General features: G+C 47.2%; 1 protein-coding gene across 1 annotated transcript in view; it reads right to left on the bottom strand.

Annotated features, from left to right (window-relative positions):
* The window catches only part of ABI3BP (ABI family member 3 binding protein), a 1,926,231-nt gene that overhangs the window by 1,740,933 nt on the left and 171,506 nt on the right, over positions 1 to 13,792 (bottom strand). The window lies entirely within an intron of this gene.

The following is a 13,792-nucleotide window of genomic DNA, read 5'->3' as shown; positions in this document are numbered from 1 at the left end:
TTTATATTGTGCTTCATGCCAGCCTCCAAGCACGGGACTGGGTATCGAACCATGTGGCCCCCTGAACTACCAACAGAAATGCACTATACCACCAACTCTCGGGCGTCTATTTGCTTGGGCAGGACAGTGCGTCATGAAAGAACATGGAGAATATGCAGGAATAGCCATGTTGAAATGGTAGGTTATTGAAGTCTGGAGAGCTAATGGCGGGCAAGATTGTGTAGGAGATCACGGTTATGTATGACATACTTTTAAGAGCTATTAGGATCTTAACATCTTTAACTGTACTGTATTACGAAGATGTTTTCTTTATTTAACGACTCACTTCTTATATATAAAGAATAGGTTTTACCCTACTATAAGTATTACACTGTGCATTGACACTGTTGTTTTTGTGTCATTCCCTTTAAAGCTAGAAGAGGATTGTGTCTCTTAAAGGGTTTTCCCACGAGTGAACTGAGAGACAGCAAAATTGGTAGAGGCCGACTATAAAATTGTTCCATTTTAAAAATATATATTTATATAAGTGAGGCTTTATTTGAATAGAACCACATCAATGCTAGGGGCTCCACATGTTGCAGGCTAACCAACAGCTATATTTAAGGAGTTGCCCAAGATCACACAATGTTGCTAAGTGTTGAAGCTAGGATTTAAATCTTGTCTACTGTTTATTCACCTCACCACATCTTATTTTTTGGTAGGTTGGTTTATCTAGCCATGTGTGTACATGCAAGCCAGCTTCATGGAGCACTGAGTATTAACCCCACTCTTGAAAGACCAACATTCATATGTACAAATTGAGCTTTGAAAATAAGTTCTTATTGAAGTCTGTGAAGAAAAATAAGTTTGCATCATCCTCAAAGAGAGAATGGCACATATTGAAAACATTACTACAAAGCAGTCCCGTGTAAACATGTCCTTCCATGCTGTTATCCATCGCACAAAGTAAAATGGAAGAAAGGTAAAGTACTGTATTCTACATCTGTGGACTCTTGAAAATTCAACATCTGGTCTGAATCTTGACCAGCTCAGCTCCTAACCACCCCTCTCTCCTCCCCCATATCTGTGCGTGTTAGCAAGGTTTACGCTATGTTAACCCGGATACATACATAAATAATGAATTCCGGAGATGCTGATACATTTTTGGCCCACTCACCTGAAATGAGCGGGGGTTAAGATGAGAGCTTTTAGTATTCACAAGCTCTGTGCTTATTGAGAGAGCCTTGTTATTTGTTCACACCCAGAACCCCACACAGAAGGGGTCTAAACCGTCACAGACCATGGGGATGAAAGCATTCAGCACTGAGAGGTGGAGGGGTTGCACTGCAGCGCAGCCATGTGATCTTAGACACACTGCGAACACTGCGGGGCTCCTTACGAATAAGCCTGCTGGTTACAGGGTGCAAAAGGCTTTTTGCTTCAACATGTCAGCAATTGGCCAACCGCTAACCTTGCATTCGGCACCTTCACCCAATGTTGGTGGAGGACTCCCGTCTGCCCTCCACACACGTTGGTGCAGCGAGCACGTTCTCCTTAAAGGACGGGCCAATTGCCAAGCCCATTTTACATTTCTTCCCATTTTAGAGGTGGAAATAAATGTGTATATATATATATATATATAATGCTTTTCCGTATGGGCACTACAATGGAGCAGGAGCCCGAAATTATCCCTGGCTACAGTGGACACCCCTCTACGTTCACCTAGAAAAAAATCCATCCAGGTGTAGGGAGACGAACTGCAGAGATTGCACATCCCACAGTGCATCGCTTTCTGGAGGTGTTGCATCCGATTGCAAACAAAGTGTGTGCAAGGGCCTTTGCACATGCAGGCTTGTGAGTTGTCCCTCATGCTAAAGCAATGTATTCAGCATTATGTGCTCACTTGACATTTGCCAGTGGGGAACATTTAGGAACTTCTACATAGTCTGAGCCCCCATATAGACTGAACTCTTGTGGGTCCATGTGGCTGAATTACTTTGCATAGTAAAGCAAACTTCCGCTCCAATTAACGCAGGGAAACCACGTGGTCTGCTCTCGCATTGACCCACGTGATTGCAGTGCCCCTCCATGGGTTTTATGTTCTAGCGGCATTCCAGATTGTTAATTCACCTGCAGGAGCCCCCCCCCCCGCCACTCCCCACCCAATTATTCTGTGAAACTGACACCCCCACTCTGGAGACCAAGTTCTCCGGCAGCTGTGTTACTGCCAGATAATCATAACATAAGCCAAAAAGCAGCCAGCGAGGGGCCTAGGACACTGGAACGCTAAACTGTGAACATGTGCGCACGCGGCTTTAGCTCGGCGAGAACATTTCAGCGCGCGGGAAGTCCGCGCAGGAAGCCTGCGTACCATCACAGGTCAAGCAGACGTGAGGCCCCACGAGCAGGGGCACCACGAGCAGGGGCCCCTGTGCAAAACGGACTAAATCAGAGCAAAGGTCCTTGGCTAGAGGATTCTAGAAACCGTCGGACTTTTTGGCTGTACGAGAAACACTCCAAGGAGGCTCTGCATGTTAAATATTGCTACGTTTTAATTCCAAAGTCTGTGCATACAGGCCCAGAATTTAACACGCAGTAAAATAATGCCCATTTTTACTGACCACGTGACCATGAGTCATGAGGTCTCATGGGGTATTTTGGGGATAGCAAACATAGTGACTACTGCATGATTATGAGATGGTAATCCGTGAAGAATATCCACACAGTTTAATCACCACCCAAAAGTGAAGATGAACAGTTCAATATCGCCCCACCCCCACTTAAGAGACAAAATCTGAAGCCTGATCCCGCAAAAAGTGGAAAAGTCACTGCCGTTGCTTTACAATGCACAGAAGGGTTACTTTGGAGCCCTTTGTGTATTGTGTATCATTTTCTAGTAACCGTGAGATCGGCTACTGCATCAAATCCCCTTCAACCCCCAAAACAGTGCTGGAAATGCACTTTGTCATGAATAAAAAACTATGCGTTCTGTCATACTTTAAAAAAATCTGCTCGTTTCACTGCTGGTAAAGCCCCTTTCTGCTAGCCAAAGGTTGCTACATGCGTTATTAACATTAATTAGTACCCGGCGAGGGTGCAATCAGAATGAAAGAGCCATTCTGATTGGCCCTCGCTGAGTCATTACCAGGCCGGGAATCCCGACAGAGGGATTTGTCCCGGCAGGGGGTGGGGGGTGGCGAGGGGGGAGCGTGGCAACCCCTCAGCCAATGAAGATGCTCGAAGCGGGGCAATTTTTTTTTTTCTTCCCCTCCTTTCCGCCCTCCCAACCACACTTACCTTCTTTTTTTTTCAGGAGCGGACGCTGGCAATGCCTCTGTTTCCAGCGCTTCCGCTCCCGATGGCCGCCAGGGAAAGGGAAAACAGACTCTGTTTTCCCGTTCTATGGTGGCCATTTTCTTTGACGTCTTTTTTTTTTCTCCCAAAACGCTACAGCGTTTCGGGACAAAAAAAAAAGCTTTTAATGCCCCGGTCACGCAGTTTTTGCTGGCCGGGGTACTAGTAGCTATATGCCCCGAGCGGCGGGGGCATTACCGACTATGGTAATGCCCCAGGGCCTTCGTTAAGGCCTTCGCTTCGCTCGGGCCTAAAACTATGGGCCCCAGGGCATTACCTGAGTCGGTAATGCCCCCGCCACTCGGGGCATATTGCTTAATTACTGCACGCACACATTGAAGAACATGTGGCAAACTATTAATGAGCCCTTTAGCCTCCGACAGCTGAAGTTCTATACATCCAATGTGTAGTAGCCCACATCTTTCAAGGCTGTTCCCTCTTCATCTGTGTTAGTTTCGGCCTTTGGAGGGTGTGCTTCAGGTTCACCTTTGGAATAGTGACAGACAGGCTGCGCAGGCGCAGTGCCCACAGCCAGAGCTTTAAACAGAAATCTAGAGTCGTATGGAATCGGCATCACAGTTATCAGAGGAGGCAAACAAGAAAGTTGTCTTTGCCCGTAGATATGGACTGTATCAACCAATGGGCACTGGCTACGGAGAGCTGCTTTGTCAGACAAGGAGTTAGCGCCATAGAAACCCCTCCAATGTCCTCAAAATGCCTTGCGTGCCAGCCTTGTACAGTGGCAATACTTTCATGCCAATACAGGAGCAGCACCACTTCCATGATAAGATATGATTAGTTATTTATAAAGTTAATAATACCCAGAGGTTTCTAAGCACCCCCGGGGGTCGAACCTGTGTTGCTCCGTGTCATCTTGCTTCCAAGGTGAGCACGTTGCCCCTGAACTATCTTCCAGAAACAATTGAGTGGTCCCAACCGAAAGAAATGGTAACATTCCGATAGACAGGCAAGTGGAAAAGCAGCGGACCGTGCCGTTACTGGGCTACTCCCAACTAAAGTAAGAATGCACGTTTCACCATTTTGCACATTCCGAATCCACCTGCGCCCATTGCATATAGATGTGGTAAGACTATCTAGACGTTTCAACATGCATCCCGTTTGTAATTTGGTATGCACTTTTGAAATGCGTGTAAATGTTCCAAAACTATTTGTCCTACCCCTCCAATTTGAGCAACCTATTGCTTCCATGGTTTGTGAATTGAGGCCACAGTTGCTCGCAGCGTGGCGCATGCGTGTAACCACAGCAAGAGGACAATGATTGAGTGTTCTCTGGCAGTGCCATCTTAGAGCAGCCCTGGCCACTGCTCGTTGGGTTGAGTTTGGGTCCAATTAGATTTCTTTCATCATTAACTGGGGCTCAATGTATACATTTTGACACGCCGGCCCGGGATGGCCTTTCTAAATGTGATGTGGGTAACATTTTCCCATTTTGGCAGGTTTAACGTTACTGTTCAGCAGGCTCTTTGCTTAGTCGCCAACATACACTGGCGTAACGGGGGCCACTGCAAGCCCCCGCGGTGTGGCCCCGCTAGCCCATGTCCTGGGAGAGGGCCCCACTTGGAGAAAAAAAATGCATTTTTTAAAATCTTTTTTTTTTAAATGTTTCTTTTTTAATTCACTCTGCATTCATAAAGAAATAATTTCTGTAACCAAAATCATTTCTGGGGGGAGTGCTGAAGCCCAGTCAACTCAATGGTGTTATGCCACTACCCGTGTTTAATGCCTTGATTACTTATTGGTAATCATCATTACTCCTAGGCCTATTCTTCCTCGTCCCTGTACTATTGTATGAAGCAGTACTTGTCTATGAGGCACTCTGCCTCACACACAAGTACTGAGATGAGTTAGAGGTACATGGAGGTAATGCTTGACTTAGCTACCTGTACTCTTCAATACTCCTAGTCTCACTCTTCCTCATCCCACTACATACCTATGAGGCAAGAAGCCTCATACGTAAGCTCTGGGACAAGGAAGAGGGACGTGAAGGTAATTCTGGGTCAAGGAGCGGATTTTGGAGGTTGGGGTAGGGGGTGGGAGGAAGAGGGGATGTGGAAGGGCAGGGGGGATTGTGCGATAAATCATAATAGTTGTCCATGTCCAGGCTAAGCAGGCATGATATGTGGTATTAGTGTCTAGAGAAGCATTTTGGTGCAGCCAGTCTAGTCATTCCTCAGTTTAGTATGACTTTGGTTTAACTGCGCATTTCTGATAAAGCAGTCCTGCTAAGTGTAATTTCCTGGCTAGAATGGAATTTGGGTGCTGCCAGTCTAGACGTTTCTTACTACGGCATTGTATATTTTTTTTGGCATCTATGATAAAATGATATGGTATGATATCAGTCATTTATAACACGCCTGTACACAAGTGTTTCTAGGCACGACAAGACAAGGGAGGGAAGACAGAGTGAGGACAAGACAAACAATCTTACTAGTCCTTGTGTCATTCAAATCGTGCAAGTGCGAGAATGAGAAATGCAAGAGGGAAGGGAGGCGGTGGAAGTGCAAGGGAGAGGGGAGGGGAAAACAGGGCAGCATTGCTCTGAGTAGGCACAGCCAGGGAAGTGCGGCTCTGGGTAGAACAAGGGACTTTAGGGTTAAAGCTAGAGCCCATAAGTGCGTGGTAGGCCCGGAGGCAGTGCAAGGGGGTCTGATCAAGAAAGAGCCTGGACTCAGTGAGACTCTGAGGGTAGCCAACCAACCAGTCGGTACAGCCGACAGGTAGGTCAGCAGAGGTGGGAGAGAGAGAAAGCAGAGGAGAAGAGGAAAGTTTTGAGCTGCTTCCGGAACTTCAGATGGTCCGCACAAGTTTGAGAGGGGTGGGGAGGCCATTCCAGAGAGAGGCACAACCAGAGGAGAGAGATCTTCACCCCACACTCTCTGCCTGGAGAATCTGGTAACTCTTATAGAGTTGGGGGTAGCTGGGAAAGGGCTCAAGGAGGAAGGTATTTTAGAAGAGCGTTGGATGTAGTGTGGGCCCCGACCCCAGAAAGTCTTGTGGACAATGCAAAGGGTCTTGAACTTGATCCTTGCATCCAACGGGAGCCAGTATAGAGATTTCAGGGCTGGAGAGATACGATCCCTGGGCTTGAGGGCAAGGATAAGTCTCGCAGTCCTGTTCTGGATTAGTTGCAGAGGGCGAAGAGTAGAGGAATGCAGATTGAGAAAGAGGTTGTTGCAGTAGTCCAGACTAGTGAGAAACAGGGCTCTGGAGACAATGAGCGTCTGGGGGAAAGTGAAGAGTCCCTTTGAGTAGGAGCAGCTGGTAGTGGGACTTCTTGGCGACGTCCGAGATGTGAGGAGAGAAAGGGAGAGTGGAGTCAAAGATGACACCAAGGTTTTCTGCCTCACAGGAAGGTGAAGGAAGAGGGCCCAAGGTGGGCAGCCAGAGCAAGAGAGGAAAAGCAGGGCAGTGGTCCCAATGAGAAGGGTCTCAGTTTTACTGGCATTAATTCAGCGATCGTGGAGGCGCACCAATCCTGAATCGTGGGTAGACAGTCAGGAATGAGCGAGAGAGGAGAGGAGCCTGAAAGAAAGCAGAGTGTCATCCGCATAACACTGAATGTTAGAGGAGAAGGTAGAGATCAGGTGGGCCAAAGGGGCCAAGTAGAGGTTGAAAAACTAGGGTGAGAGGATAGAGCTCTGGGGAATGCCACAGGTAGTGAGAGAGGTGGCCGAGAGAAAGGGACCAAGTTGGACCTGGGATGGGCAGTCCAAGAGGAAGGAGGTAAGCCACTGCAGGGCCTGATCCGTGATCCCCAGGTTCTCACGTAGTCGATTGATCAGGATGGCCTGGTTGACTGTGTCGAGGAAAGATCAAGGAGGATAGGACAGAAGGCATGCTGGAATCAAGGTTAGAAAGCAGATCTGGAAAGGGGTGATGGAGATTGGGTGATAATTTGCTGGGCAGGTAGGATCGGCAGACGGGTTTTGTAGGAGTGGGTGCACAAGGGAGTGCTTAAGGGGAGAGAGGAACGTTCCTGTGACAAAAGAGTGATTACAGAAATCAGCCAAGGCTGGAGGGTGGGTGTCAATTTGGTCCTTGATGGTTCTGGAGGAACCTGTTTGGACGACACCTTCATAGATCGGACTTGTCTAGAAACCTTGTCAGGTTTTGTCAGAGAGAAAGAGGAGAAAGGAGCAGGAGAAGTAGCGATGGCCAAAAGGGGGTCGAGAGAGGAAGAGTGAGAGGAAGAGGAGATAGAGGACAGGATGTCCTGAGTTTTAGCCAGAGCCATACAGAGGGCCTCGGAGGGAACAGGAGAGGTCGAGACTGCAACAGGATTGACCAGTTCCTTGCCGATTTTAAAGAGTTCGGTCCTGTTGTTAGAGGCCGTAGAGACCCGGGCTTGAATGTGTGCTTTCTTCTTGATGAGTGTTATTGCTTCGACTGGCATTTTGGTGCAACTAGTCTATGTCTAAATGTGGCCTGGCATGCTTTACTGTAATGTTATTGCGTGTCGACACTGGTCTACACTGTGCAGCCAGTGGGACATGTTTTCAATGTGGCATGGCATATTTAATAGCAAAGCCTTAATGTTCCTGTGCACTGTTGGTGACTTGCATGTATTGAATTGGTGTTACCCTGCAAAACAATTGCAAACACGCTGGCTTTTTAGCCAATTGTTCTTAGAAAGTGTGCTGTATATTGAATTAAAACACGTATTTATATCTTTCTCCTAGTGCAGTGTGCGGCATACCCCTTCAGCAGCACGTTCGTGTGTATTGGGCAGGCGTGATAATCTAGGCCGGCCCAGAGTGTGGCGCGACCCGTGATTTGTTGCCGAGTTGGCGGGGGCCTCAGCATGGCTCGCAGGGGGGGCCTCGCATTCTGTGTTAGGCCACTGCCTACATATGAAAGGCATGTATGGAGTGACATCATAGTCATGTTTAAATATCTGCCTGCTGGAGCTTATTAGACATCTAGCCAGGCCACGATATGCGTTTTGCATTTCTTAGAGGCCTAGGTTGTCAGTACAAGCTAAATAATAATATAAATATTTGTATTATTAAAATTAAAGCTGATTTGTAAACAAACATAGCCAATCTCTTTGCACAGTTAATGTCGATCTTTTGTTTTATCTTACGGCATCTGGTTCAGTTCCTTTAATGATTATGGGTGGTGGGCGTGGCACACGTGTGGGTACAGGCGCATTGGTGGCCGAGGTCTTATTCAAATTTTCATTTGCAGCCCGACGACATTATTCCTTTGATTCATTCTGATTGGGTTTTGTTTCCTGTTTTAGAAATGCTGGTTGCTGTGAGGACGGGGTCACGTAGGGGCATGCCACTTTCACCAGCTGAGATAGCGATACATTGCCGTCGCTTTATTTATAAGCCAGCGTCTTTTGGGCTTTCCACCTGAAGTGTTTCCAATCAAATGTCAAATCGTGCTTTTGAAATTGAGAAACCATCAACCGCATGTGTGTTTCGCCAGCAAGAGACAGCCCATTAATCACAGACTGGCCGTGTACATGTGCAATAATGTTTTGATTCCTAGAAAAATATACTTTTGTCAAGCACCTCGACTCGCATCGAGGTTACAGATTGAACCAGCATGAATCTTTTGTTGGCCATTTTTCAGTTCCCGTCTAAAATATAAGATTGTGTGGACGATGGGCTGGTGGACTATTAGTACTTGGATCCTGGCCTACGTCGGTAAGTGCAGGCCTAGTGAAAGACATGGAGCATATTGGATTTCTTTGCAGGAAGTCAACACTGGAGCCTTCAACAGGAAGCCTATTTCTGTGGTTTCGAGGATGAGATGCTTTCATTGCACCCTGCCCTGCTCCCCCTCATAGCACAGCACCACATTAGAAAAAAGAATGACCTTTCATGCTGCAGGGTATACACACACACACACACACACACACACACACACACACACACACACACACACACTCTCTCACTCACCATTCTCCCATCTGGCCCAGACTCATTCTGCAGGGTGCACTCTTGATGTTCTGATCTCTTCAAACCTTCCCCTCAGGGGAGATCCCTCTCTCCTCTCCTCTCTACTGGAGTGATCACTTTCTCCTCTCCTCCCACCTCACCTTCCCTACCCCTCAGCCAAAGCCACTTTCATCACTGCCACCCCCCTTCTCGGGTCATCCGACCCATGAAGTGCGTGTCAGTTGAGGCTTTCGCCGCCACCTTCTCCCCCCTCCCCCCTTCGGCTGACTCCCACCCTGACACAGCCCTCTCCACTCTCCACTCTGCTATATCTGATACTCTTGATATCCTTGCCCTTGTCATGAGAATCCGCCTGAAGCCCAAAGCCAAATGTAACTCCTGGTATGACTCTGCAGTCTCTACCTCGCCTGTCCCCTCCCAGACCCTCTGCACAGCACTGGCCTCTCACTTCATTTCAAAAACTCAGGACATCCTGTCTTCTCTCTCCTCCTATCACCTCCCTCCCTCTATTCCCTGCTCTTCCTCTGGCCCTTCTGCAGCCACCCCTCCTCCCTCCTTCTCTGCCTTTCCCCTTTTAACTGCTGACAAGGTTTCCAGACAAGTCCGATCTATGAAAGTCTCGTCAAAGCAGGTTCACCCCTGTTCCTCCAAAACTATCAAGGACCACATCGACTCCCTGGCTCCTGCCCTGGCTGACTTCTGCAATCACTCCTTCGCCTCTGGAGTCTTCCCATCCCCCCTTAAGCACTGCCTTATGCACCCTCTTCTTAAGAAACCCTCTTCCAACCCCTCGTGCCCGGCTAACTATTCCCCAATCTCCATCACTCCCTTCCTGGGCAAGCTCCTGGAGAAACTGGCCATCTCCCAGCTTAATCTCCATGCTGAATCTGTTGGTAGTCTTCATGACCATCAGTCTGGCGTCAGAGCTGCCAGAAGCACGGAAACTGCTCTCCTGAACATCCGTGAAGACTTGCTCTCCAACCTTGACTCTAACACTCCGTGTGTTCTCATTTTGCTCGATCTCTCTTCTGCCTTTGATACTGTCAACCATGCCAACCTGCTCAACCGTCTCCCTGATAACCTGGGTATCACTGGTCAGGCCCTGGCGTGGCTGACCTCTTTCCTCTCCAATCGACCCTCCCAGGTCCAACTGGGGTCCTTCTTCTCTGACATCTTTTTCTCCACCTGTGGTGTCCCCCAGAGATCTAACCTCTCTGCCTGGCTGTTCAACCAGTATCTGGCACTCCTTGCCCACCGCATCACTGCTCTCCGCCCCAACTTTCAGTGCTATGCGGATGATACCCAGCTCATTTTCAGGCTACCCTCAGCCTCCTCCTCTCCTTCCCTCATCTCTGACTGTCTGCTATCCAGGAATGGTGTGCCGCCAATGACCTCTGCCTTAATGCCAGCAAGACTGAGATTCTACTCATCGGCACACCCACTTCCTCCTTCCCTGCAGCTCTCTGGCTGGCCTCTCTTGATCCTCTTCCTGCTCCTACCTGCAAGGCAAAAAACCTCGGGTTCATCTTCGACTTCACACTCTCCTTCTCTCCTCACATATCTGACGTCTCTGAGAAGTCACACTACCAGCTGCACCTCTTCAGAGGTATTCTTCCTTTCCTCTCCTTCCCCCAGAAGCTCACTGTCTCCAGAGCCCTGGTTCTCTCTAAGTTGGACTACTGTAACAGCCTCTAGCTAAATCTGCCTGCCTCTACTCTCAGTCCTCTGCAACTCATCCAGAACAGGACTGCGAGACTTGTCCTTGGCCTCAAGCCTAGGGACAGTATCTCTCCATGACTGAAATCTCTACACTGGCTCCTAGTGGCTGCGAGGATTATGTTCAAAACCCTCTGCATTGTACACAAGGCCTTCTGGGGCCTGGGGCCAAAATACCTTCAACTCTCTCTTCCTAAATATCTTCCTTCTCGAGCTCTTCACTCATCCGCCTCCAACTCCCTCAGGGTCAGCCGCTTCTCCAAGCAATGAGTTGGGGGTAGATCTCTCTCCGTGGCAGGGGCCTCCCTCTGGAACAGCCTTCCTGCCTCCCTGAATCTTGAGGAGAACCATCTCCGGTTCCAGAAGCACCTCAAACCCTTCCTCTTTGCTTCTGCTTTCTCTCCCCCTCTCCCCTGCTAAATACCTGACTGAAATTACACTGAATCTGCAACTGGGCCACTCTCACCGTTCTCGGTCCTTGGCCCAGCCACTCTCCCCTTGCACTGCCTACCTGGCAACCCCTGCACTGCGGGACTGCCTCTGTATCCCTACAGCCCCCCTTTCCAGCACTTGTCTGCACTTACCTTGCACTTGCCACCAGCTGGCCCTTATTATTTATCTTGTTATTCTACTACGCCTGTACTGCACTTACCCTCTCCCTTTCCCCCTGCACTTTTCCCTTCCCCTCTACCCATGCACTTGCGCGATCTGAATGACACCTGGCCTAGTAGGATCGTTGTCTGTCTTTCCTTTGTTCCCCCTCCCTGCCTCGTTGCGCCTTGAAACACTTGTGTCATATCATATCATGTATTATAGTGCGGCAGTTGCCACACTATAGTTGAGTATCGAGATACATGAGAAACCCGTAAATTGAAATGCTAATAATATTTGACTTGCATGATAGATTTGGTGATATTTTGCAAAAAAACGTTTGTCACAGGCACCCCAGACTTGATATTTTGGGAAAGATCTGTTAAAAAATAAAAAGGTAATAAAGTTCAAAAAGGACTGTTTCCACCTAGTCCCCATTCATTTTCTCATAGTGAAAAAGTCCAAATATTGCTCCAGCGCACAGCCAAAACCGTTGGAAAGAATTGCACCAGGTACAAAACAACAAGCGTATGAAGCGTTTAATCTATTTCCGGGGGAGGAACGGGGTATAGGGTTATTCCGGCCAGTAGTTGTTGAAATATTTGATGATGAATGGGGTACCCCCATCTCCCAAAATGATAGCTATAGCTCCCATGTACCCAATATCCTATTGCTAATAACTTTTTGACTTGTTGGATGGATTTGGATGAAATTCTCAAAATAAAAAAGTTGTCAACAGACTCCCCAAACTGCATTTTGGGAACAGTATGATACAAAATGAAAATGTTATTAAGAAAGTAAAACACCACAGATTTGGACCAAATAAGAAACAACTTGGACACAAAGCTTTGACTTCCATTTCTTGACTGGTTTGGGGGTAAATCCATCCAGTAGTTTAAAAAATATTTAACAGAGAAGGGGGACCCCTGCTCCTTAAAACCTTTATATCAGCCTTGGTGCTTTTTACAGCAGAGAGGCTGAGGGAGACTAATAATTTTTGACTTTCTGGATGGATTTGAATGACATTTTCCTAACAGTTCATCAAGAGCTCCACTAAACTGGACATTTTGGGAATGATTCGATAGAAAATGAAACATTTATTTAAAAAAATAAAAACGCTGTTTTCAGCCTACTTGCATTCATTTTCCTATAGATAAAAAGAGCTGTTTTAACAGCCGGAGCATGAAAACTACTTAGCAGATTTGGACCAAATATGAAACGATTTGGGCATAAAGCATTGACTTAATTTCCTTGGCTGGTTTGGGGTAAATCCATCAAGTCGTTTTTTTAAATATTTGACAGAGGACGGGTTTGCCATGCTCCCTAAAGAGGCTAATAACCTTTGACTAGCTGGATGGATTTGGATGACATTTTCTGAACCAAGGGATTTTCAAGGCCCTCCCCCAAACTGGAAATATTGGCACAATTCTTCAAAAAATGAAAACGTTATTAAGAAAAGATAAAAACACAGTGTCCAGCCTACTCCCATTCGTTTTCCCCTCAGATGTAACATTCAGTTTTTGAACAGCCATCGTCCGAAAACCGCTTGGCAGATTTGGGCACAAGACATTGACCTAATCTCCTTGACTGGTTTGGGGTAAACCCATCTAGTAGTTTCTAAAATATTCAGCAGAGAATGGGGGCCCCTTGCTATTTAAAACCTTTATATCGGTCTTGGTGCTTTACGAAATGAGAGGCTGAGAGAGGCTAATAACATTTCCAGGAGTATGTGGTTATTACGTCCAGTAGTTTTAAAAATATTTGATGGAGAAGGAGAAGGAGATGGACCCTCTCCCTAACCGATAGCTCTATATGTGTCCCACAATGCATTAGAGAGGCTTTTCAGAAATGAAAAAGCTGCATTTTTTTATTTGTTCAACATAAGAAATAACCGCCATTATAACGTGTATAACCAGGGTTAGCCGAAAATGAAATGTGGAGAAAATGCTATTTGGAGGAGGTAAAATGATGAAATGGCATCTGGCTAGAGGTGGGGAGGGGAAAGGAGGACACCAAATGAAATTGGGGAGTTGGGGGGCTGAGGACCAAGTTCATAGCTCAAACATTTTAGCATAACTAGGGTAATCTGGTTGGATAACCGCAGTTATAATAGAAAACTAGATCAGGAATAAAAGTGCGTCAGATGAAGGGACAAGTGTTGGGGGAATGGGAGAGATCCAGGGATTGAAAAAGAATGTGAAGGGAGTGGGGGGGAGCATGGC

This window comes from Ambystoma mexicanum, chromosome 7p, assembly GCF_040938575.1.
Source record: "Ambystoma mexicanum isolate Mex_15411 chromosome 7p, UKY_AmexF1_1, whole genome shotgun sequence".
Classification (NCBI taxonomy): domain Eukaryota; kingdom Metazoa; phylum Chordata; class Amphibia; order Caudata; family Ambystomatidae; genus Ambystoma; species Ambystoma mexicanum.
The sequence above is the reverse complement of the archived record's forward strand: the minus strand, read 5'-3'. Positions and strand labels throughout refer to the sequence as shown.